The sequence below is a fragment of the Suncus etruscus genome, chromosome 1, assembly GCF_024139225.1.
Source record: "Suncus etruscus isolate mSunEtr1 chromosome 1, mSunEtr1.pri.cur, whole genome shotgun sequence".
Classification (NCBI taxonomy): Eukaryota; Metazoa; Chordata; class Mammalia; order Eulipotyphla; family Soricidae; genus Suncus; species Suncus etruscus.
This window is the reverse complement of record NC_064848.1, coordinates 25158962-25183804: the sequence shown is the minus strand read 5'-3', so window position 1 is coordinate 25183804 and position 24843 is coordinate 25158962.

Genomic DNA, 24843 nt, shown 5'->3' with positions numbered 1-24843 from the left:
ACTAATCAACCTCTCAGATAAGGACTTTAGACTAGCAATATGGAAGGTGCTCAACAGACTCCAAGAAACCATGGATCGAGTTGAACAGAACACTAATAAGAACCAAGAAAATATGAAGGCAGAAATGACAAAACTCCAAACTGAAATAACATGTCAACTAACAGGCCTGAAAAACTCAGTAAACGAAGTGAATGACAAAATGGATAAGCTCTGGGACAGGGTATCAGAAGCTGAGAATAGACTTGGTGCTGTGGAAGATGAGATACATAACAATTCCATACAGCAGGAGAGATTGGACAAAAAACTTAAAGCAAATGAGCAGACAATGGAAAAATTAGTCAAAGAATGGGAACAGACGAAAATAGAAGTCTATGATAAGATCAACAGAAACAACTTAAGAATCATTGGAGTCCCAGAGACCCAGGAAGAAAATTTCCAGGAAGAATCAATGGTCAAGAACATCATTAAAGAGAAACTTCCAGAGCTAAAGAATATATGTGATCAAATCCTGCATGCCCGAAGAGTACCAACCAAAAGAGACCCCAGAAAAACCACCCCAAGACACATCCTAGTCACAATGACAAATCCCACAGATAGAGACAGAATTCTGAAAACAGCAAGATCAAAAGGGGAAATCATGTTCAAGCAAGCTTCCCTGAGATTTACAGCAGACCTGTCACCAGAAACGCTCAATGCCAGAAAGCAGTGGTGGGATATTGTGACAAGACTGAATGAAATGAATGCTTCACCCAGAATACTATACCCAGCAAAACTCACTTTCCGGTTTGATGGAAGAATACATGGTTTCACAGACAAAAAACAGCTCAGAAACTTCACAGACACAAAACCAGTCTTAAGAGAAAAACTGAAAGACCTAATCTAAGACAAGACTACCCAAAAGACACACCAAATTTTGAAATAAAGATGGCGTTAAATCCCAGGACAATTCTTTCTCTCAACGTCAATGGACTAAATGCACCAGTTAAGAGACACAGAGTGGCTAAATGGATCAAAAAACTCAATCCAACCTTCTGCTGCCTACAAGAAACGCACCTGAATAGTCAGAACAAACATAGACTCAAAATAAAAGGCTGGAGAAAAGTTATCCAAGCAAACAACACCCATAAAAAAGCTGGAGTGGCCATACTAATATCAGATAATGCAAACTTTATACTCAGGAAGGTTGTAAGGGACAAAGATGGACATTTTATATTAATCAAGGGGTACGTAGAGCAGGAAGAATTCACTCTCCTAAACATATATGCACCGAATGAGGGGCCAGCAAAATATTTAATACAACTGCTGACAAATCTGAAAAATAATATCAACAACAACACAATAATTGTGGGGGACCTAAACACGGCTTTGTCAACACTGGACAGGTCAACCAGACTGAAACCCAACAAGAATATACTAGACCTGAGGAGAGAAATGGAAGAAAGAGGCCTAGTGGATATATATAGGACACTCCATCCCCAGAAACCTGGATACACATTCTTCTCCAATGTACATGGGACATTCTCCAGGATAGACTACATGCTGGCACATAAAACATACCTCCATAAGATCAAGAGGATAGAAATTTTGCAGACTACCTTCGCTGACCACAAGGCTCTGAAATTATTTGTGAACTCCAAAGGGACTCAGAAGAAACACTTTAACACCTGGAAGTTAAACAGCCTCATGCTCAATAACCAGTGGGTCCGAGATGAAATCAAGGAGGAAATAAAAAGGTTCCTGGAAACAAATGACAATAAAGACACAAACTCTCAGAACTTATGGGACACAGCAAAAGCAGTACTGAGAGGAAAATTTATAGCTTTGCAAGCACACATCAGGAAGGAAGAAGGAGCTTACCTGAGTAGCTTAATGACACAGCTAATAGAACTAGAAAATGCTCAACAAAAGGACCCAAGAACAGGAAGACAGAAGGAAATAACAAAGCTGAGAGCAGAAATCAACGAAGTGGAAACTCAAAAAACAATCCGAAAGATCAACGAAAGCAGAAGTTGGTTCTTTGAAAAACTAAACAAGATTGATAGACCACTGGCAAACCTAACAAAGAAAGAGAGAGAGAGAAACTTGATAACTCGTATCAGGAATGAAAAAGGAGAGATCACTACTGATATGACAGAGATTCAAAGGGTAATCAGAAACTACTTTGAAAAACTCTACGCCACTAAAAATGAGAACCTGGAAGAAATGGATAAATTCTTGGACTCTTATAATCTTCCACGGTTGAAGGAAGAGGATGTAGCATATCTAAACACCCCCATCACCATTGATGAAATTAAAACAGTAATCAAATGTCTGCCGAAAAACAAAAGCCCAGGTCCAGACGGATTCACTAATGAATTCTATCAAACTTTCCAAGAGGAACTACTGCCAATCTTGGCAAGACTCTTTCATGAAATTGAACAAACAGAAACACTTCCAAATAGCTTTTATGAAGCCAACATCACCTTGATACCTAAACCAGACAGAGACGCTACCAAAAAAGAAAATTACAGACCAATATCACTGATGAATGCAGATGCAAAGATCCTCAACAAAATCCTGGCAAATAGGATTCAATGCCTCGTTAAGAAGATCATCCACTACGATCAAGTAGGTTTCATCCCAGGAATGCAAGGCTGGTTTAACATCCGTAAATCTATCAACATAATACACAACATCAATAACAAGAAAAATAAAAACCACATGATCATATCAATAGATGCAGAGAAAGCATTTGATAAGGTCCAACACCCATTCTTGATCAAAACTCTCAGCAAGATGGGAATGGAGGGAACCTTTCTCAATATAGTGAAGGCCATCTACCACAAGCCAGTGGCAAATATTATCCTCAATGGAGAAAAACTGAAAGCCTTCCCTCTAAATTCTGGCACAAGACAAGGCTGTCCTCTCTCACCACTCCTATTCAACATAGCACTGGAAGTACTTGCTATAGCGATTAGGCAAGAAAAGGATATCAAGGGAATCCAGATAGGAAAGGAAGAAGTCAAGCTCTCACTGTTTGCAGATGACATGATACTCTACTTAGAAAACCCTAAAGACTCTATCAAAAAGCTTCTAGAAACAATAGACTCATATAGCAAGGTGGCAGGCTACAAAATTAACACACAAAAAATCAATGGCCTTTCTATACACCAACAGTAATAAAGAAGAAATGGACATTAAGAAAACAACCCCATTCACAATAGTACCACACAAACTCAAATATCTTGGAATCAACTTGACTAAATATGTGAAGGACCTATACAAAGAAAACTATAAAACTCTGCTCCAAGAAATAAGAGAGGACACACGGAAATGGAAACACATACCCTGCTCATGGATTGGCAGGATTAACATCATCAAAATGTCAATACTCCCCAAGGCATTATACAGATTTAATGCCATCCCTCTAAAGATACCCATGACATTCTTCAAAGAAGTGGATCAGACACTTTTGAAATTCATTTGGAACAATAAACACCCTCGAATAGCTAAAGCAATCATTGGGAAAAAGAATATGGGAGGAATTACTTTTCCCAACTTTAAACTGTACTACAAAGCAACAGTTATCAAAACAGCATGGTATTGGAATAAGGATAGGTCCTCAGATCAGTGGAATAGGCTTGAATACTCAGAAAATGTTCCCCAGAGATACAACCATCTAATTTTTGATAAAGGAGCAGGAAATCCTAAATGGAGCAGGGAAAGCCTCTTCAACAAGTGGTGTTGGCACAATTGGATAGCCACTTGCAAAAAATTAAACTTAGACCCCCAGCTAACATCATGTACAAAGGTAAAATCCAAATGGATTAAAGACCTCGATATCAGCCCCAAAACCATAAGATATATAGAACAGCACATAGGCAAAACACTACAGGACATTACAGGCATCTTCAAGGAGGAAACTGCACTCTCCAAGCAAGTGAAAGCAGAGATTAACAGATGGGAATATATTAAAAGCTGAGAAGCTTCTGCACCTCAAAGGAAATAGTGCCCAGGATACAAGAGCCACCCACTGAGTGGGAGAAACTATTCACCCAATACCCATCAGATAAGGGGCTAATCTCCAAAATATACAAGGCACTGACAGAACTTTACAAGAAAAAAACATCTAACCCCATCAAAAAATGGGGAGAAGAAATGAACAGACACTTTGACAAAGAAGAAATACGCATGGCCAAAAGACACATGAAAAAATGTTCCACATCACTAATCATCAGGGAGATGCAAATCAAAACAACGATGAGATACCACCTCACACCCCAGAGAATGGCACACATCACAAAGAATGAGAATAAACAGTGTTGGCGGGGATGTGGAGAGAAAGGAACTCTTATCCACTGCTGGTGGGAATGCTGTCTAGTTCAACCTTTATGGAAAGCGATATGGAGATTCCTCCAAAAACTGGAAATCGAGCTCCCATACGATCCAGCTATACCACTCCTAGGAATATACCCTAGGAACACAAAAATACAATACAAAAACCCCTTCCTTACACCTATATTCATTGCAGCTCTATTTACCATAGCAAGACTCTGGAAACAACCAAGATGCCCTTCAACAGATGAATGGCTAAAGAAACTGTGGTACATATACACAATGGAATATTACGCAGCTGTCAGGAGAGATGAAGTCATGAAATTTTCCTATACATGGATGTACATGGAATCTATTATGCTGAGTGAAATAAGTCAGAGAGAGAGAGAAAAACGCAGAATGGTCTCACTCATCTATGGGTTTTAAGAAAAATGAAAGACACCCTTGTAATAATAATTTTCAGACACAAAAGAGAAAAGAGCTGGAAGTTCCAGCTCACCTCAGGAAGCTCACCACAAAGAGTGATGAGTTTAGTTAGAGAAATAACTACATTTTGAACTGTCCTAATATTGAGAATGTATGAGGGAAATGTAGAGCCTGTTTAGGGTACAGGCGGGGGTTGGGTGGGGGAGGGTGATTTGGGACTTGGGTGATGGGAATGTTGCACTGGTGATGGGTGGTGTTCCTTTTATGACTGAAACCCAAACACAATCATGTATGTAATCAAGGTGTTTAAATAAAAAAAAAAAAAAAAAAAGAAAAAAAAAAAAAAAAAAAAAAAAAGAATTTTTTCCAAATATATAAATTTTTTCTTTGCTTTTAGAGTAGAGACAAAGGGCACTGCTCATCTCTATGACAAGCTGTCTCCAATGACTCTCTCCAGCAAGCATTTGCCTGGCCCAAGTATTATTTGGATTTTCACTTCTTTCAATTACAAGTTTAAATTTAAACATTCTATACTAATTTTGAAGTATTATAACTAATACTGAAGATTGATTATATTAAAAATATATGGCTGGGACCAGAGTGGTGGCTGCACGTGCCAGCCTAGGATGAACCTCGGTTCGATCCCCTGGTGTCCCATATGGTCCCCCAAACCAGGAGCAATATCTGAATGCATAGCCAGGAGTGACCCCTGAGCATCACCAGATGTGGTCCAAAAACAAGCATATATATGTATATGTGTATATATATATGGTTGGCTATGTTCTGAGAGCAAGCATGTGCTTAATACAGCAAACTATAAAAAAAAATCTGATAGGTAGGTTCTTGAGGAAGTCAACCCACAGTAGAACAGACACTCCTTTTTTCTTAAGCACTTACTATGAATCAGAGACTTGCATTTACTATTTCACTAAATAGTGACTACTTGCCAGTGAAACAAGAATTTTCCCTTGTTCAAATCAGAAAATAGAAGTTTAGTAATTTGAAATAACTCAAGATAGCATAGTAAGCAGCAATGCTGGAATTCACATCTTAAAATGCATGTGGCTAAGCGGCAAATTATTTTAAAATACTAGTTTGGAATCATGAACCACATTGCTTACGGAAGGAAGAAAGGAAGGAAGGAAGGAAGGAAGGAAGGAAGGAAGGAAGGAAGGAAGGAAGGAAGGAAGGAAGGAAGGAAGGAAGGAAGGAAGGAAGGAAGGAAGGAAGGAAGGAAGGAAGGAAGGAAGGAAGGAAGGGAATTAGTATAAGAGAAACAAAGGCTAATTGTAATTGAGGGGAGGAAATGCAGTAGAAAAGCAGAAAAGGGATAAAGAATATATAATACTGCCTTTTCTTCCTATAGAAAGTCAAGAGGGAAATAATTCAGCATCAATAGAAAACCAAGTGTGATCTTTTTCTATGATCAGAAAAAGAAAATTCCAAAACTAAAATGTAAATTTTTGTCACATTATAAACATTTGAGCTAATAAGAATACTTAATTTTGTGGAATTCATGGTATCTGTCTTCTCATCCTCAAACAACCATCTTATAAAACTAAATTGTGGGTTGTTTAAGGAAAGAATATTCACAAATGAGTAAAAACTGCAAGACAAGCTATGGCTTGATATTAAGAAGCCCTTTATAGCATGGAGAAAAATGTGGTAAGCCAATTTAAATGATAATGACTACCCTAACACTGAAGGAATTCAAATGAGGGCTAAAGGAGCTTGTGGGGATTTATGTATAAGAAATTGAACAGAAAGATATTCAAGATCTCTTCTAACTCTAAATCTTATGAATAAGATTCCATGACCTGGATTAGTCTGTGGCTCAGCCATTAACTCACAGTGTGGTCCTGATGGTATCATCTGGATGCTGTCCTGGAAGCTGGAAACTGAGAGCAGTGAAGAAATGCTCCCACATGTTGGCAGCCCCAGGCTTTGAAGTAGTCAGAAGGGCTCTAAGTCTGTCCACAATACTTGGCTACCCTGTACTACTATTTCCTGTTTCTTCACCTACTAAGTGAGGTTAATATGTACTTAGATCAAAGATATCCACCATTTAATTAGATACAGTCTGTTAAGCCCTTTGGCAAGGGTACCTTATTATTATCTGTCAGAAGAGTTTGTGAAAACACAGAGCTATAAAACCTGAAGCCTGAGAGGTGAAGGCACAGAGACTCAGTTAACTTACTCTAAGGTGTTTCCATGCTTAAAAATAAAGAACTAAAAAATATTTTCCATATGACTTTCAGAATTCTTAAAAATTCATTAGCTTACATAGATAGAATGCAATAAATAATCATATATGGCTGGTTCAAATCTTAAAAGAACTCTATTGAAAATAGACTATTTACTGAAAAATAAAACTTCACTCCCTAACAAGTACTGAACCCCACAAAAACTATGAGCAACTACAATAAAATGCAAAAATCTGTTCTAAACACAATATTAATTAATGCATACATACAAACAATATGGCATAGGATGTCATCTATTTATATGGGAAGTTTCCACAGCCAATTTTTATTTTATAGTGCTTGCTATGACAAAAGCTTGTCTAAGTGCTTTCCAGTTAGTATAATTCTTATAACAATCTAGGAGATAAGTATCATCATTGTTCCTGCTTTACAAATGTGGAAATTGAGGCATAGCTATAATAAGAAATTGCACAAAATCTTCTGGCTAGTAAGTGGGAAAGCAGCAATCAAGCAACAAGCAACATCAAAGCAGCAATCTTTCTCTCCAGAATCTGTTTATTATTTTACCTCTTTTACTTAGAAAATAGAGAGCAAACGATCATTTTTCTCCAGGTTAATTGATGTTGAGGGTTTATGGACAGTATTAGTGGAAGTTAAGTGGAAAAATATTTTTAACCAAACTATAATTGCTGAGTTTTTGAAACTTATAATTTCTGAAGTGTTGGGCAGATTTGCAAGGAATATTTGGGTTAGTGACAACACTGGAAATAGAATTTAGGTGGTGTTATCTTGAAGTAATATTTAGGGGTATAAAATTATCAGAGATATTCCAGTAAAGAGGTTGCAATATTTTTGGAAGAGTAACAGAAGGCCTGATACATGGGGCAGAAAGAAAGAAAGAAAGAAAGAAAGAAAGAAAGAAAGAAAGAAAGAAAGAAAGAAAGAAAGAAAGAAAGAAAGAAAGAAAGAAAGAAAGAAAGAAAGAAAGAAAGAAAGAAAGAAAGAAAGAAAGAAGAGAGAAGAAGAGAGAGAGAGAGAGAAAGAAAGAAAGAAAGAAAGAAAGAAAGAAAGAAAGAAAGAAAGAAAGAAAGAAAGAAAGAAAGAAAGAAAGAAAGAAAGAAAGAAAGAAAGAAAGAAAGAAAGAAAGAAAGAAAGAAAGAAAGAAAGAAAGAATGAAAGAAACACATATAAACGTAGAAGCAGCTTCTATAGTAGACTTGAAAAAATATAGATGATGGAAAGGTTTCAATCTATTCATTGGAATCTTTTAGTGTAAATGTTAAAAGAAAAAATCCTCACAAATCTGGGAAAACAATGACAAAGAGGTGAGGATTTGAAGAAAATGTTGAGCTCTGCTTAGGACTTTCTGAGCTTGAATGACCAATGAAAAACTCAGTGGAAAATGTCAAGTGACAGCTGGAAATGTTACTGAGGAGCCAGACATTCAGTTTCATAAATCAATTCCTAATTCGTCTTCCTCAACCTCCTACATTCCAATCTTGTTGCTTCCTGTAGCAATACTGTATTACATAGGGGGCCTAGTCTTAAGTGTGGCCCTTGCCCATTTAAGCAATTTTCATCTGTAGTCCCTTGTAATATCCTTGGTCATAAAAGTAGTCATGTGTCCCTAAAATCAGCTACTTCTGAAATAAATATAATCCTCTTCCATAATTATTTCTTTAGAGTAGAAATTCATCAGTATTTAGAACATGAAATCATTCAAACCTATACTAGCTAAAGGCACCACTCCATTATTCATTAATTAAGTTACTTTTCCCAAGTCCATGCTGATTTATTTATGGAGCAGATAAAGATTATTGCTACAGTGTGAATTTTGTTAGTGTTCTTCATATAAATAATTTGGGGCCTAATAAGCCCATAATAAATATATATGTACTGACCATTTATTTTGAGTTTGGAACTTGATATAGTCATTCTCACCATAATCTAACAAAAAAGATAGCCTTAAAAAGGAAATGTCTCATTTTACAGCTAAGGAAGCTACTATGTTAAGAGAATTTACTACACTTATCCAGGGTCCAGTGTACATCAGTTAAGATGCTTGCCTTACATGCAGCCAGCATGGGTTTAATCTCCAATACTCAGGTGGTCCTTGAGGCTGCCAAGAATGATCCCAAAGTGCGGAATCAGGAGAAAGCCTTAATCATTGCCAAGTGTGACTACTATGCCCATCTCTACCAAATATAAATAAATAAATAATCTATTTTCCATAGTCTCCCTTCCCCACACTATTATTTTAAAGGGCCAAAAAAAATTCACCTATGCAAAAATGAATGGGTGAATCTAACTACTCTGTAAACAGGAATGAGATATATCTTTCTTGATCTGTCAGAAGCATATTAGAGATTCCTTCTATCTCTCTCTATCTCTCTCTTTTTAGGAGCATATTAGAAATTCTATTTATTTCTCCTCTGTCTCTGTCTCTTTGTATCTCTATCTCTTTGTCTCTCTCTTGACTTTGGGACCACACCCAGCAGTGCTCAAGGCTTACTCCTGACTGTTCAGGAATGACTACGGGCGGTGTCAGGAACCATATGAGATAGCAAGAGTTGAACCAGGGTCTGCTGCATGCAAGGCAAACCCATGGTACTATTGCTCTGTCCCCGAGATTCCATTTCTTTAGATGGAAAAAAAAAACAACAGGTACTAATAATGGATAGAATCTAATGAAACTTTCAAATTTCACTCAACAAAATTCTTAAGATTGGTCTTTAGACTAAAGGGATCATTTCTTAAGAAGTGGAGATAGGGTGGAATATAGTACAGAATATAGGCATTTTCCTTGCTTATGGTTGAGGTGGTCATGACTCTGGTTCAAATCCCTTGTACCACAGATCCCCTGGGCACAGAACCAGGAAGAGATCCTGAGCACCACGAGGTGTAGTCCCAAAGCCCAAGGGGTGTGGAAAATAGTATAAGACTTTCATTGAAACCATTTAAATTCTGATACTTTAATTCATGCATTTAATGATAGTTGTAAGCAAGGAAATGTTCTTCATTATCTCAAACTGCTAGCTTTTTAGATTCTTATCTAGTAGATTTGACTAAATCTAGACAAGCCTTAGGCCCTGGAGCCTAAGTATAGTGGTGAAGCATTTGCCTAGCATGCAAATGACCATGGTTCAATCCCCTGCATCCCATATGGTCCCCCAAGACTGCCAGGAGTGATTTCTTTTTCTTTTAGACATAATTCATATTATGTATTTATTAGTAAATTTTACAGTTATGACATAAAGTTATTTTCTCAATTCAAAGACATAGATATGCATCAATATGTATAAGCCACAAAATAGAGGATGTTTGTTCATTTTTCTTGGACTTTGTCATCAGTGTTCAAGTGTCAACAGTGTTCAAGAAAAAATTATTTAATAAATAATTGTTGAATATAAAGTGCAACTTTACTTACTTTAATGCTACCTACATTTTGAAGTTAAATGAGATATATGAAAAATTAAAGTTTATTTATCAATACTAATTTTTTATGGGTCAAACAATTGGTTATGTTTTAAATTAGAATGACAAGAATTTCCTTTAGGATGCAGACCTCACATCTACTTTTTTTATTCGATATTTCTTTTTGTATTGTTGTGGTATTTCAATTCCTTAGTTCCTGTCCTCTCTCAAACTGAGGTTGAGAGCCTCTAGAAGGACTACACCGTACATTTTTGGCTTATTTGATTTTTACTCCACTTTATTGCTTTTTCTTTCTTCAAACAAAACCACATAACTTGAACTATCTAGTTCTGCCTCTCAAACAGAGGGGGAAATAATGGAGGGTACCAGGACCAACCAGAAATATGATCACTAAGTAGTAAGCTAGACACAAAGTGGACCACTTATTCTAGCCGCCCGGGGGGTGGGGGGTGAAGGTAGGGATATGGGATGCAGGATGGGAGCAGGGGTGGAGGGAGGGCAAATTTGGTGATGGGAATTCCCCTGATTCAATGTTAATATGCACTTAAAATACTACTGTGAAAGATGTAAGTCAATATGGTCAAAATAAAAATTATAAAATAAAATACATGCCAGGAGTGATTTCTGAGCATGGTTTTGGGTGTGGCCCCAAAACCAAAAAAAAAAAAAAATTAAGATTTAGGCCCTCTATCTTTGAAAAAGTTCAGCTGTACAAGCAAAATACACTTAGAAAAAGAAGACTCTCCCACTGAGAGACTTACTAAAAGAAGAATAATACCTCTGAACACTATTCGACAAAATAAATAAATAAATAAATAAATAAATAAATAAATAAATAAACTCTAAGGGAGGGTACCAGGACTAAACAGATATATGATCACTAAGTATTAAGTGAGACACAGAAGGGACCACTAATACTAGCAGCCCGGGGGGTGAGGGTAGGGGATATGGGATGCAGGATGGGAAAGGGGGTAGAGAGAGGACAAATTTGGTGATGGGAATTCCCCTGATTCAATGTTAATATGTACCTAAAATACTACTGTGAAAGATATGTAAGCCAATATGGTCAAAATAAAAATTATTTATATAATAAAAACTGACATATGTCTTGTATCTAAGATCATTTATCAAGTAAACTACCAGTTAGACTATTGTGAAAGTCCTAAGTTTGAATGTTTGAGCCCTATATTAAAAAGTGAAATACAAGTTAAATATCAAGTACAATGCAATCTTGAGTGAGAAAAGAATTATTGCTGTTCTTTGCAATCATTTCAATTATGACAAGGGGAATCCATTTTATAAGGCCAGAATGATTTTTTAGGAAATTAAGCATTCAATTAACTCGAAGAAAGGACACTTATTTTCTGATTTTCATTTAATGTTATATTTTAATGTGCCTCTTTTACTGTGTGAGCGACTACCAAAGTTATCTGATTTTATTTCATCTTTTTTAAATGTGAAGAAAATATTTATAGTAAATTATGCATTAGTCACTCCAGTGACAGATTACTCATCAACATTTTAATTCTATTTTGAATGTGGTTTGACTGATTTAGCTTATTTTCCTTTCACTTCTGTTTCTAAAGGAGAAGACATCTCTGAAATTACAAAACACAAGTTTTTTTCTAAAGAAATTTTAAAATTCCTGAGTCAATTAGCCTTTCCAATTATTAGACCTAACTGTAAAATCTTTCAATCCCTTTTCAGCTCCATTTTATGCATCTTTTTTTTTTTTTTTTAGTTTTTGGGTCACACCTGGCAGTACTCAGTGGTTACTCCTGGCTGTCTGCTCAGAAATAGCTCCTGGCAGGCACAGAGGACCATATGGGACACCGGGATTCGAACCAACCACCTTTGGTCCTGGATCGGCTGCTTGCAAGGCAAACGCCGCTGTGCTATCTCTCTGGGCCCCATTTTATGTATCTTTAACCATTGTAAATAACTAAAATGCATAGAATCTGCAAGCTCACAGTCAATTCTTATAGGAAATTACAATGAAGACTTGAAAAACTATATGACATGATATATAATTAATCACTGACAAATATAATGATTTACATGTGAGAGTATAAAAATATACCATAGAGTCAAACTAATGAAGAATTTAAAAAGAAAATATTACTGCATTATTTTCTTCCTTAGAAGAATAATGCAAGCAATTAAAACTATGTTATATATGTAGATGTATGTATATGTTTATACATATCCAATTTGGGGTTACACTTAGCTATGCTCAGGGTGTATTCCTGGCCTGAGCTCAGGGATCACTCCTGGTGTGGTTCAGAGGACCATATGCAGTGTTAGGAATCAAATCTGCATGCAAAATACTATACTATATCTCTTAAGTTCACTATTATATATTTTAAATTTTTTTATTAGTTGTCCATCATTATCTCCCATTAGAACATTAAATTGAATTACTTTTAATAATCAATGTCCTTGTAATCTTTTATATGAGGTAATTTTAAAATAAAAATTCTTATAATTTACACTTGCTACACACAGAATAATTGACTGAATATCCAATCATTAATGGAATGCCAAGCTATACTACATCATCCATTGTTGAAATCAACAGTGTACAATTTAATATCTGCAACAGTCATATTTCTCTTTTCTCATTCAATCGTTCAGGAAACAAAGATAATGCTCCTCTAAGTTTCTACTAACTTTGTCCCACTTAAACAAAAATTCTATCTAATGATATTGCAGAAGAGATCAGGAAGATAACTTCAAGGGCAGAAGTGCATGTTCTGCATATGGATGCCTGGGTTTTATCCCAAGGACTACATGTATCCCTCTAGGCAAGCATTGCCAAGAGATATCCAGACATCCTGCCAGTAACAACTTCCAAGTACCGCTGGGTGTGACCCAAAACCCTACCAAAAACAAAACAAACAAACAAAACAGTGTACAACTGTAGTGACTTTTTTCTTCCTTAACAAAAATTGAATAAATGTAAATTACTTCCATAAAATTGAGGGGGTTGCTACTAATTTAAATTTAATAGGTAATAATCTATATATAATAATAAATAGATAATAATAATTCTAAATACCTAATGAAATTATTCCTATACTCTTTTAAACCTCCCTAGACATCAAGCCTAAAAATAAAGCGATGTAAATATAAGATAATGACTGATATTTCATCATTCACGATCTAGTCAATAACTAAAATGATCATGGTTTTACAAATTATTTATGCAGACTTAAATATCAAACTTCCCAATGTGGCAAAATTTGTCTATGATAGAAAAAATACATCCATTTACATTAGTCATCATTAATATTCCTCATTGATTCAATCATTTGTCTTACCTCTATGGAGAACTGGACATCCCAAAATTAAGGAGACAATTCCTAACAGAAACCATTTTAAGATTTCTAAACCTGGGGGCCAGAGAGATCGTGTGGAGGTAGGGCATTTGCCTTGCATGCAGAAGGATGGTGGTTCGAATCCCAGCACCTCACATGGTCTCCTAAACCAGCCAGGAGCGATTTCTGAGCATAGAGCCAGGAGTAGCCCCTGAGCGATGCCGGATGTGACCAAAAACAAACAAACAAATAAACAAAAAAAACTAAAGACTGAATTCAGAAGCAATTTCTCCTTTCATTAATAATTCCATAGACTTCTTTGACTCTACAGCCTCAAACTGATTCAAGAAAATCAGTATTTTATCATTCAAACCTTCAATAAAGAGACCACAAAAACTTAAAAAAATCTGCTACTTCCAAATATATTTTTAATTATACGTTGTTGGTTTTTTTTAGCTGAATTTGCTCTAGTAACTCTGTGAGGTAATTGGAGATTATATCTATTCCTCATTTTCTCTGAAGTATCCTTAATGTGATCCAAGTTTTATCTTTGCAATCTCCTCACATACTAATATGAGTAGTGATATCTTGATATATACATTTTGGGGACTTTTTGTTTTAAATGTGCAATAATTATATTTATTTGGCTATAATGTAACTCTAATTACTTTTTATCATGCTTGCTTTTTTAAAAATACAAAAGGAGAGAGTGCATCAGGTAGGGTACTTGCCTTAACTTGGTTCAATCCTCAGTTCCCCACATGGTCCCCTGAACCCCAGAAGGATTGACCACTGATTGCAGAGCCAGAAATAAGCCCTAAGCACCTCAAGATATGTCCCAACCCATGCACAAAAACATAAAATATCAAAGTGGGGGGGAAACAAAGGAAGGCTAAAGTGAGAGTAGAGGGTGGGGAGGGCCTTAAATGTTGGTTCAATTCCTGGCACGCATTTGATCCCCAAAACCCAGAAGTGATGTCAGCAGGTTTTGTCCATACTCTTCCCAGTAAAAAAAAAAAAATTTCAAAATGAAAATATTGGTTAAAAGAAAATGTACTTTTCAAAAGGAAAGTTTACTTTCTCCTCAGAGATAAAATAGAAAGAATAGCATTATTAAAGAACATTAGGTTCTGTTCAAAATATTTATTGAGACATTGATCTATGCCAAAAGATCTTTGAATTTAGTCCTGCATAAAACATCCATTCAGATATTTGTTCCATGTCAAGGGGCCCTACATATTTGCATGGTCATTATAATTCTGCTCTAAAACAATAGTAGGACCCCAGGCCATCTATCTAACCCCAGATGCAGTTTATCCAGCAGACTACCAAAACAAGAGTAGTTATTAGTTATAAATATGAATACCATAAATATTGGACCAATAGAACTTGATAGATTTTTGGCCTTTTTATTTGGGACTGCACCCTGTACTTATGGGTTACTTTTAGTAATGATTAGGGATCACCCCTAGTGGTACTCTGAGAGAGCATCACAGATAGGATCTTTGAACTTGTATTGTCTCTCTAATCCAAATAGCATTTTAAACATACTAAACCTGTAACCAGAAGTATAAATAAGCATGCACTATTTAAATTCAAGAACTTTATAAATGTTGATGCTGAGGGAGGGACTTCAGAGCATAAAACCCGGCTAACCTTTGCAAAAGCTGGCTCCCTGTGTGTGACACCAGGCGGGGAAAATCCGCGAAAGTACACCGGCCCAGTGGGGCTCAGCTGTGAAAGACTGTGAGTGTGACCTGTCTATGTCTGTCTACTGTCCTCTTGCGTGAAACTCTTGCGAGTGGGGCAAAAAGAGCCTCCAGAAACCTCGCTCGCCCAGACGCCATTTTCAGGGAGGGACTTCAGAGCATAAAAACCGGCTAACCTTTGCAAAAGCTGGCTCCCTGTGTGTGACACCAGGCGGGGAAAATCCGCGAAAGTACACCGGCCCAGTGGGGCTCAGCTGTGAAAGACTGTGAGTGTGACCTGTCTATGTCTGTCTACTGTCCTCTTGCGTGAAACTCTTGCGAGTGGGGCAAAAAGAGCCTCCAGAAACCTCGCTCGCCCAGACGCCATTTTCAGGGAGGGACTTCAGAGCATAAAAACCGGCTAACCTTTGCAAAAGCTGGCTCCCTGTGTGTGACACCAGGCGGGGAAAATCCGCGAAAGTACACCGGCCCAGTGGGGCTCAGCTGTGAAAGACTGTGAGTGTGACCTGTCTATGTCTGTCTACTGTCCTCTTGCGTGAAACTCTTGCGAGTGGGGCAAAAAGAGCCTCCAGAAACCTCGCTCGCCCAGACGCCATTTTCAGGAGGGACTTCAGAGCATAAAAACCGGCTAACCTTTGCAAAAGCTGGCTCCCTGTGTGACACCAGGCGGGGAAAATCCGCGAAAGTACACCGGCCCAGTGGGGCTCAGCTGTGAAAGACTGTGAGTGTGACCTGTCTATGTCTGTCTACTGTCCTCTTGCGTGAAACTCTTGCGAGTGGGGCAAAAAGAGCCTCCAGAAACCTCGCTCGCCCAGACGCCATTTTCAGGGAGGGACTTCAGAGCATAAAAACCGGCTAACCTTTGCAAAAGCTGGCTCCCTGTGTGTGACACCAGGCGGGGAAAATCCGCGAAAGTACACCGGCCCAGTGGGGCTCAGCTGTGAAAGACTGTGAGTGTGACCTGTCTATGTCTGTCTACTGTCCTCTTGCGTGAAACTCTTGCGAGTGGGGCAAAAAGAGCCTCCAGAAACCTCGCTCGCCCAGACGCCATTTTCAGGGAGGGACTTCAGAGCATAAAAACCGGCTAACCTTTGCAAAAGCTGGCTCCCTGTGTGTGACACCAGGCGGGGAAAATCCGCGAAAGTACACCGGCCCAGTGGGGCTCAGCTGTGAAAGACTGTGAGTGTGACCTGTCTATGTCTGTCTACTGTCCTCTTGCGTGAAACTCTTGCGAGTGGGGCAAAAAGAGCCTCCAGAAACCTCGCTCGCCCAGACGCCATTTTCAGGGAGGGACTTCAGAGCATAAAAACCGGCTAACCTTTGCAAAAGCTGGCTCCCTGTGTGTGACACCAGGCGGGGAAAATCCGCGAAAGTACACCGGCCCAGTGGGGCTCAGCTGTGAAAGACTGTGAGTGTGACCTGTCTATGTCTGTCTACTGTCCTCTTGCGTGAAACTCTTGCGAGTGGGGCAAAAAGAGCCTCCAGAAACCTCGCTCGCCCAGACGCCATTTTCAGGGAGGGACTTCAGAGCATAAAAACCGGCTAACCTTTGCAAAAGCTGGCTCCCTGTGTGTGACACCAGGCGGGGAAAATCCGCGAAAGTACACCGGCCCAGTGGGGCTCAGCTGTGAAAGACTGTGAGTGTGACCTGTCTATGTCTGTCTACTGTCCTCTTGCGTGAAACTCTTGCGAGTGGGGCAAAAAGAGCCTCCAGAAACCTCGCTCGCCCAGACGCCATTTTCAGGGAGGGACTTCAGAGCATAAAAACCGGCTAACCTTTGCAAAAGCTGGCTCCCTGTGTGTGACACCAGGCGGGGAAAATCCGCGAAAGTACACCGGCCCAGTGGGGCTCAGCTGTGAAAGACTGTGAGTACCTGTCTATGTCTGTCTACTGTCCTCTTGCGTGAAACTCTTGCGAGTGGGGCAAAAAGAGCCTCCAGAAACCTCGCTCGCCCAGACGCCATTTTCAGGGAGGGACTTCAGAGCATAAAAACCGGCTAACCTTTGCAAAAGCTGGCTCCCTGTGTGTGACACCAGGCGGGGAAAATCCGCGAAAGTACACCGGCCCAGTGGGGCTCAGCTGTGAAAGACTGTGAGTGTGACCTGTCTATGTCTGTCTACTGTCCTCTTGCGTGAAACTCTTGCGAGTGGGGCAAAAAGAGCCTCCAGAAACCTCGCTCGCCCAGACGCCATTTTCAGGGAGGGACTTCAGAGCATAAAAACCGGCTAACCTTTGCAAAAGCTGGCTCCCTGTGTGTGACACCAGGCGGGGAAAATCCGCGAAAGTACACCGGCCCAGTGGGGCTCAGCTGTGAAAGACTGTGAGTGTGACCTGTCTATGTCTGTCTACTGTCCTCTTGCGTGAAACTCTTGCGAGTGGGGCAAAAAGAGCCTCCAGAAACCTCGCTCGCCCAGACGCCAGGAGGGACTTCAGAGCATAAAAACCGGCTAACCTTTGCAAAAGCTGGCTCCCTGTGTGTGACACCAGGCGGGGAAAATCCGCGAAAGTACACCGGCCCAGTGGGGCTCAGCTGTGAAAGACTGTGAGTGTGACCTGTCTATGTCTGTCTACTGTCCTCTTGCGTGAAACTCTTGCGAGTGGGGCAAAAAGAGCCTCCAGAAACCTCGCTCGCCCAGACGCCATTTTCAGGGAGGGACTTCAGAGCATAAAAACCGGCTAACCTTTGCAAAAGCTGGCTCCCTGTGTGTGACACCAGGCGGGGAAAATCCGCGAAAGTACACCGGCCCAGTGGGGCTCAGCTGTGAAAGACTGTGAGTGTGACCTGTCTATGTCTGTCTACTGTCCTCTTTTGCGTGAAACTCTTGCGAGTGGGGCAAAAAGAGCCTCCAGAAACCTCGCTCGCCCAGACGCCATTTTCAGGGAGGGACTTCAGAGCATAAAAACCGGCTAACCTTTGCAAAAGCTGGCTCCCTGTGTGTGACACCAGGCGGGGAAAATCCGCGAAAGTACACCGGCCCAGTGGGGCTCAGCTGTGAAAGACTGTGAGTGTGACCTGTCTATGTCTGTCTACTGTCCTCTTGCGTGAAACTCTTGCGAGTGGGGCAAAAAGAGCCTCCAGAAACCTCGCTCGCCCAGACACCATTTTCAGGGAGGGACTTCAGAGCATAAAAACCGGCTAACCTTTGCAAAAGCTGGCTCCCTGTGTGTGACACCAGGCGGGGAAAATCCGCGAAAGTACACCGGCCCAGTGGGGCTCAGCTGTGAAAGACTGTGAGTGTGACCTGTCTATGTCTGTCTACTGTCCTCTTGCGTGAAACTCTTGCGAGTGGGGCAAAAAGAGCCTCCAGAAACCTCGCTCGCCCAGACGCCATTTTCAGGGAGGGACTTCAGAGCATAAAAACCGGCTAACCTTTGCAAAAGCTGGCTCCCTGTGTGTGACACCAGGCGGGGAAAATCCGCGAAAGTACACCGGCCCAGTGGGGCTCAGCTGTGAAAGACTGTGAGTGTGACCTGTCTATGTCTGTCTACTGTCCTCTTGCGTGAAACTCTTGCGAGTGGGGCAAAAAGAGCCTCCAGAAACCTCGCTCGCCCAGACGCCATTTTCAGGGAGGACTTCAGAGCATAAAAACCGGCTAACCTTTGCAAAAGCTGGCTCCCTGTGTGTGACACCAGGCGGGGAAAATCCGCGAAAGTACACCGGCCCAGTGGGGCTCAGCTGTGAAAGACTGTGAGTGTGACCTGTCTATGTCTGTCTACTGTCCTCTTGCGTGAAACTCTTGCGAGTGGGGCAAAAAGAGCCTCCAGAAACCTCGCTCGCCCAGACGCCATTTTCAGGGAGGGACTTCAGAGCATAAAAACCGGCTAACCTTTGCAAAAGCTGGCTCCCTGTGTGTGACACCAGGCGGGGAAAATCCGCGAAAGTACACCGGCCCAGTGGGGCTCAGCTGTGAAAGACTGTGAGTGTGACCTGTCTATGTCTGTCTACTGTCCTCTTGCGTGAAACTCTTGCGAGTGGGGCAAAAAGAGCCTCCAGAAACCTCGCTCGCCCAGACGCCATTTTCAGGGAGGGACTTCAGAGCATAAAAACCGGCTAACCTTTGCAAAAGCTGGCTCCCTGTGTGTGACACCAGGCGGGGAAAATCCGCGAAAGTACACCGGCCCTGTGGGGCTCAGCTGTGAAAGACTGTGAGTGTGACCTGTCTATGTCTGTCTACTGTCCTCTTGCGTGAAACTCTTGCGAGTGGGGCAAAAAGAGCCTCCAGAAACCTCGCTCGCCCAGACGCCATTTTCAGGGAGGGACTTCAGAGCATAAAAACCGGCTAACCTTTGCAAAAGCTGGCTCCCTGTGTGTGACACCAGGCGGGGAAAATCCGCGAAAGTACACCGGCCCAGTGGGGCTCAGCTGTGAAAGACTGTGAGTGTGACCTGTCTATGTCTGTCTACTGTCCTCTTGCGTGAAACTCTTGCGAGTGGGGCAAAAAGAGCCTCCAGAAACCTCGCTCGCCCAGACGCCATTTTCAGGGAGGGACTTCAGAGCATAAAAACCGGCTAACCTTTGCAAAAGCTGGCTCCCTGTGTGTGACACCAGGCGGGGAAAATCCGCGAAAGTACACCGGCCCAGTGGGGCTCAGCTGTGAAAGACTGTGAGTGTGACCTGTCTATGTCTGTCTACTGTCCTCTTGCGTGAAACTCTTGCGAGTGGGGCAAAGAGCCTCCAGAAACCTCGCTCGCCCAGACGCCATTTTCAGGGAGGGACTTCAGAGCATAAAAACCGGCTAACCTTTGCAAAAGCTGGCTCCCTGTGTGTGACACCAGGCGGGGAAAATCCGCGAAAGTACACCGGCCCAGTGGGGCTCAGCTGTGAAAGACTGTGAGTGTGACCTGTCTATGTCTGTCTACTGTCCTCTTGCGTGAAACTCTTGCGAGTGGGGCAAAAAGAGCCTCCAGAAACCTCGCTCGCCCAGACGCCATTTTCAGGGAGGGACTTCAGAGCATAAAAACCGGCTAACCTTTGCAAAAGCTGGCTCCCTGTGTGTGACACCAGGCGGGGAAAATCCGCGAAAGTACACCGGCCCAGTGGGGCTCAGCTGTGAAAGACTGTGAGTGTGACCTGTCTATGTCTGTCTACTGTCCTCTTGCGTGAAACTCTTGCGAGTGGGGCAAAAAGAGCCTCCAGAAACCTCGCTCGCCCAGACGCCATTTTCAGGGAGGGACTTCAGAGCATAAAAACCGGCTAACCTTTGCAAAAGCTGGCTCCCTGTGTGTGACACCAGGCGGGGAAAATCCGCGAAAGTACACCGGCCCAGTGGGGCTCAGCTGTGAAAGACTGTGAGTGTGACCTGTCTATGTCTGTCTACTGTCCTCTTGCGTGAAACTCTTGCGAGTGGGGCAAAAAAGCCTCCAGAAACCTCGCTCGCCCAGACGCCATTTTCAGGGAGGGACTTCAGAGCATAAAAACCGGCTAACCTTTGCAAAAGCTGGCTCCCTGTGTGTGACACCAGGCGGGGAAAATCCGCGAAAGTACACCGGCCCAGTGGGGCTCAGCTGTGAAAGACTGTGAGTGTGACCTGTCTATGTCTGTCTACTGTCCTCTTGCGTGAAACTCTTGCGAGTGGGGCAAAAAGAGCCTCCAGAAACCTCGCTCGCCCAGACGCCATTTTCAGGGAGGGACTTCAGAGCATAAAAACCGGCTAACCTTTGCAAAAGCTGGCTCCCTGTGTGTGACACCAGGCGGGGAAAATCCGCGAAAGTACACCGGCCCAGTGGGGCTCAGCTGTGAAAGACTGTGAGTGTGACCTGTCTATGTCTGTCTACTGTCCTCTTGCGTGAAACTCTTGCGAGTGGGGCAAAAAGAGCCTCCAGAAACCTCGCTCGCCCAGACGCCATTTTCAGGGAGGGACTTCAGAGCATAAAAACCGGCTAACCTTTGCAAAAGCTGGCTCCCTGTGTGTGACACCAGGCGGGGAAAATCCGCGAAAGTACACCGGCCCAGTGGGGCTCAGCTGTGAAAGACTGTGAGTGTGACCTGTCTATGTCTGTCTACTGTCCTCTTGCGTGAAACTCTTGCGAGTGGGGCAAAAAGAGCCTCCAGAAACCTCGCTCGCCCAGACGCCATTTTCAGGGAGGGACTTCAGAGCATAAAAACCGGCTAACCTTTGCAAAAGCTGGCTCCCTGTGTGTGACACCAGGCGGGGAAAATCCGCGAAAGTACACCGGCCCAGTGGGGCTCAGCTGTGAAAGACTGTGAGTGTGACCTGTCTATGTCTGTCTACTGTCCTCTTGCGTGAAACTCTTGCGAGTGGGGCAAAAAGAGCCTCCAGAAACCTCGCTCGCCCAGACGCCATTTTCAGGGAGGGACTTCAGAGCATAAAAACCGGCTAACCTTTGCAAAAGCTGGCTCCCTGTGTGTGACACCAGGCGGGGAAAATCCGCGAAAGTACACCGGCCCAGTGGGGCTCAGCTGTGAAAGACTGTGAGTGTGACCTGTCTATGTCTGTCTACTGTCCTCTTGCGTGAAACTCTTGCGAGTGGGGCAAAAAGAGCCCCAGAAACCTCGCTCGCCCAGACGCCATTTTCAGGGAGGGACTTCAGAGCATAAAAACCGGCTAACCTTTGCAAAAGCTGGCTCCCTGTGTGTGACACCAGGCGGGGAAAATCCGCGAAAGTACACCGGCCCAGTGGGGCTCAGCTGTGAAAGACTGTGAGTGTGACCTGTCTATGTCTGTCTACTGTCCCTCTTGCGTGAAACTCTTGCGAGTGGGGCAAAAAGAGCCTCCAGAAACCTCGCTCGCCCAGACGCCATTTTCAGGGAGGGACTTCAGAGCATAAAAACCGGCTAACCTTTGCAAAAGCTGGCTCCCTGTGTGTGACACCAGGCGGGGAAAATCCGCGAAAGTACACCGGCCCAGTGGGGCTCAGCTGTGAAAGACTGTGAGTGTGACCTGTCTATGTCTGTCTACTGTCCTCTTGCGTGAAACTCTTGCGAGTGGGGCAAAAAGAGCCTCCAGAAACCTCGCTCGCCCAGACGCCATTTTCAGGGAGGGACTTCAGAGCATAAAAACCGGCTAACCTTTGCAAAAGCTGGCTCCCTGTGTGTGACACCAGGCGGGGAAAATCCGCGAAAGTACACCGGCCCAGTGGGGCTCAGCTGTGAAAGACTGTGAGTGTGACCTGTCTATGTCTGTCTACTGTCCTCTTGCGTGAAACTCTTGCGAGTGGGGCAAAAAGAGCCTCCAGAAACCTCGCTCGCCCAGACGCCATTTTCAGGGAGGGACTTCAGAGCATAAAAACCGGCTAACCTTTGCAAAAGCTGGCTCCCTGTGTGTGACACCAGGCGGGGAAAATCCGCGAAAGTTCACACCGGCCCAGTGGGGCTCAGCTGTGAAAGACTGTGAGTGTGACCTGTCTATGTCTGTCTACTGTCCTCTTGCGTGAAACTCTTGCGAGTGGGGCAAAAAGAGCCTCCAGAAACCTCGCTCGCCCAGACGCCATTTTCAGGGAGGGACTTCAGAGCATAAAAACCGGCTAACCTTTGCAAAAGCTGGCTCCCTGTGTGTGACACCAGGCGGGGAAAATCCGCGAAAGTACACCGGCCCAGTGGGGCTCAGCTGTGAAAGACTGTGAGTGTGACCTGTCTATGTCTGTCTACTGTCCTCTTGCGTGAAACTCTTGCGAGTGGGGCAAAAAGAGCCTCCAGAAACCTCGCTCGCCCAGACGCCATTTTCAGGGAGGGACTTCAGAGCATAAAAACCGGCTAACCTTTGCAAAAGCTGGCTCCCTGTGTGTGACACCAGGCGGGGAAAATCCGCGAAAGTACACCGGCCCAGTGGGGCTCAGCTGTGAAAGACTGTGAGTGTGACCTGTCTATGTCTGTCTACTGTCCTCTTGCGTGAAACTCTTGCGAGTGGGGCAAAAAGAGCCTCCAAAAACCTCGCTCGCCCAGACGCCATTTTCAGGGAGGGACTTCAGAGCATAAAACCGGCTAACCTTTGCAAAAGCTGGCTCCCTGTGTGTGACACCAGGCGGGGAAAATCCGCGAAAGTACACCGGCCCAGTGGGGCTCAGCTGTGAAAGACTGTGAGTGTGACCTGTCTATGTCTGTCTACTGTCCTCTTGCGTGAAACTCTTGCGAGTGGGGCAAAAAGAGCCTCCAGAAACCTCGCTCGCCCAGACGCCATTTTCAGGGAGGGACTTCAGAGCATAAAAAACCCGGCTAACCTTTGCAAAAGCTGGCTCCCTGTGTGCTGACCGCCAAGGCGGGGAAAAATCCGCGAAAGTACACCGGACCAGTGGGGCCTCAGCTGTGAAAGACTGTGAGTGTGACCTGTCTATGTCTGTCTACTGTCCTCTTGCGTGAAACTCTTGCGAGTGGGGGCAAAAAGAGCCTCCAAAAACCTCGCTCGCCCAGACGCCATTTTCAGGGAGGGACTTCAGATCATAAAAAACCGGCTAACCTTTGCAAAAGCTGGCTCCCTGTGTGTGACACCAGGCGGGGAAAATCCGCGAAAGTACACCGGCCCAGTGGGGCTCAGCTGTGAAAGACTGTGAGTGTGACCTGTCTATGTCTGTCTACTGTCCTCTTGCGTGAAACTCTTGCGAGTGGGGCAAAAAGAGGCTCAGAGGAGCACGGCCGCTCCGCTTCGCTACGCGGCCGTGCACTCTTTCTAAGGAAAGAACTCCATTGCAACAAGAAGGAAAAATCACACTAAGAACGGCGCTATATCACAGAAGCAAACATTTCTCTCTGGACTGTCTTCTCTGTTGCATGCTCGTCCTAAGATTTGACCCGGTGTGAGGCTTCATCCACGGAGGACTCCCCTCCCTTAGAGGCAAGTCAGCCCATCCAGAAGGGAGGAGCCAGAGGAGTGTGCTGCCTACATCACATAGACAATTGAATACCTCCCACTACATCAGTAGAAAAACCCACAATCAAGTGTGACAATCCGGGGAAACTACGCAGGCCTAGAGCAGACCATAGAGACTAGAAGATGGACAATCCTGAGGGACCAAGCATCAATGACCAACCACCTATGCTAATCACCCTCTCAGATAAGGACTTAGACTAGCAACTATGGAAGGTGCTCAACAGACTCCAAGAAAACCATGGATCGAGTTGAACAGAACACTAATAAGAACCAAGAAAATATGAAGGCAGAAATCACAAAACTCCAAACTGAAATAACATGTCAACTAACCAGGACTGAAAAAGTCAGTAACGAAAGGTGAATGACAAAATGTTCTTAAGCTCTGGGACAGGGTATCAGAAGCTGAGAATAGACTTGGTGCTGTGGAAGATGAGATACATAACAATTCCATACAGCAGGAGAGATTGGACAAAAAACTTAAAGCAAATGAGCAGACAATGGAAAAACTTAGTCAAAGAATGGGAACAGTTGAAAAATAGAAGTCTATGATAAGATCAACAGAAACAACTTAAGAATCATTGGAGTCCCAGAGACCCAGGAAAGAAAAATTTC